This window comes from Schistocerca gregaria, unplaced genomic scaffold (genome assembly GCF_023897955.1).
Source record: "Schistocerca gregaria isolate iqSchGreg1 unplaced genomic scaffold, iqSchGreg1.2 ptg001264l, whole genome shotgun sequence".
Classification (NCBI taxonomy): Eukaryota; Metazoa; Arthropoda; class Insecta; order Orthoptera; family Acrididae; genus Schistocerca; species Schistocerca gregaria.
In genome coordinates, this window is record NW_026062580.1 from 15,001 (window position 1) to 17,500 (window position 2,500).

Here is a 2,500-nt window from a genome sequence, read left to right on the forward strand (position 1 = left end):
TAACCTAAGTTACGCTGCACCTTAACCCAAGTTACGCTGCACCTTAACCCAAGTTACGCTGCACCTTAACCCAAGTTACGCTGCACCTTAACCCAAGTTACGCTGCACCTTAACCCAAGTTACGCTGCACCTTAACCCAAGTTACGCTGCACCTTAACCCAAGTTACGCTGCACCTTAACCCAAGTTACGCTGCACCTTAACCCAAGTTACGCTGCACCTTAACCCAAGTTACGCTGCACCTTAACCCAAGTTACGCTGCACCTTAACCCAAGTTACGCTGCACCTTAACCCAAGTTACGCTGCACCTTAACCCAAGTTACGCTGCACCTTAACCCAAGTTACGCTGCACCTTAACCCAAGTTACGCTGCACCTTAACCCAAGTTACGCTGCACCTTAACCCAAGTTACGCTGCACCTTAACCCAAGTTACGCTGCACCTTAACCCAAGTTACGCTGCACCTTAACCCAAGTTACGCTGCACCTTAACCCAAGTTACGCTGCACCTTAACCCAAGTTACGCTGCACCTTAACCCAAGTTACGCTGCACCTTAACCCAAGTTACGCTGCACCTTAACCTAACTTACGCTGCACCTTAACCTAACTTACGCTGCACCTTAACCTAACTTACGCTGCACCTTAACCTAACTTACACTGCACCTTAACTGTCACATGTAACGTCACAGGAATGTAGCTTTGCCTAACAGCAACCCTCTGAACATAGTTCACTGCTTGGATCCTCTGGTGTCATGTGTATTTCTTGATGCCATGGTGCGTACCCTCACATAAAGGTCTTTCGAGTGTTGCGTACTTTCTACACAGTCCCGCTAACCACTGGAAGGGTGTACCGCTACAGAACGAATATCGCCCTCCCCTCCTGCCCTTCCAAGCTGGTCGGTCAGGCGTTTGTTTGTGAAATGAGCCTTGCAGCTGTTCAGTTGCATTCGGTTGTCGATGCAGTCAGTGTACGTTGTGGTACGGCCTGTGTGGACTGTCCGCTGATGTACGCGTAACCCACACTGATCATCCGTCGTTACGTACTGAGTGACATAATGTGGCACATGCTTGACCGTACACCGGCTGCGCCCTACAATGGCGAATCATAAGGGCCATATGTTGTGCACGATGCTACTTGTCTCGTCTCCCCATTACAGCGAGATTGCACTGTTGTACGCCGTACAGACATGTGGTAGGTAGGTACGGACGAAAGTATTGCATGTTGGCCCCCCCCCCCCCCCCTCCTCCCTCTGCCGGGAATCAGCGTGAGCCGTCTGTTGATGTAGCGACGAGGGTTTTCCTATTTAATCGTATTGCCCCACACAACATGATAGCACGGTGGACCGCGTTCCACATCTGCGACATGCTACAGAGGCCGGTTGACAGTCGACCGCGCAAGGGACATTGCACACGTGCGCGGACCATCTTCCACGTGTTCTCTCGTGTACATGCCGCAGTGTGTATGTGGGCTGATGTAGCGTGTCGTGACACATAACATGCAGGCATGCCAGAATCGTAGATTTCGCAAATGTAGATTGACGTATACGTTTGCTGCCAAAGATCCGCAAATGAACTGGAAATCAGTTGTTGAGCGGTTGTTCGCGCTGCAGGTGCATCGGTGATAGCGACGATCGGTACATCTATGAACCGGTTGTTTCGGCGGTACCCGCCATGCCCCCGAACCTGAGTTGGCCATGTGGGTATGAAGCGATACGAGGCTGTGGCTTGGCGGGACAGTCCCCGGCCGGTGAGGGGGGGCCGCCCGGCGTGCTGGCCGCGCGCTGCGTGAGCGCACGCACTACAGCCGGCTGGTGGGGGGCGCCCAGTGGCAGGAGCGCCGGCCGACGGGCCCGGCTGGCGTCCCAGCTATGCGCCGGCGCACCCTGCGCGCGGCGCCAGGCGGCCAAAGTGGGTTCTGCCGAGCCCGGTGCGAAGCGCGGTGGACATCTGCAGTGTGCTGGTCCGATTGCGGACTGTGTGCGTTGAGGATGCGCCGCCGCCCGGCACTCGGCGTCGCGACGCCGTCTGCTGCTCGGTCGCCCCCAGCGGTTCTCGCAGGTGGTTTGTATCGCAGCTCTGCGGACGTGTTGGCGCGTGCGCTGTGCTGGGAGAGTTCGCTTCTGCACCCAAGTGGGGCTTTGCCCTTCTGTGGCGCTGGCGTTGGAGCTGCCGGTCACCGTAGGTGGCGCGTGTTGTTTCCCGCCGGCAATGCCACGACAGCACGCTCCCGGGCCTCTGTCGGCAGCGGCAAGCTCAGTTGGGAGCACGGGTGTTCGCACTGAAAGCGTCTACTCGCCCATCTCCGGGCGATTGCGCCTCTCTCGAACCCGACCAAGTACTTAGGACGGCGCTGCGCGCCGCCGGGACCTGAGAGGGTTTCGAGGTGTATCGTGCAGGGGAGCTCAGCCTCCTCCTGTTTGCAGAATAATTGAGCGGACGCTTGCGTGTTCGCGCGGGCCCTCGGGACACACTCCCGGGCGGCCGGCTGCTCAGCTCTCGTTGACG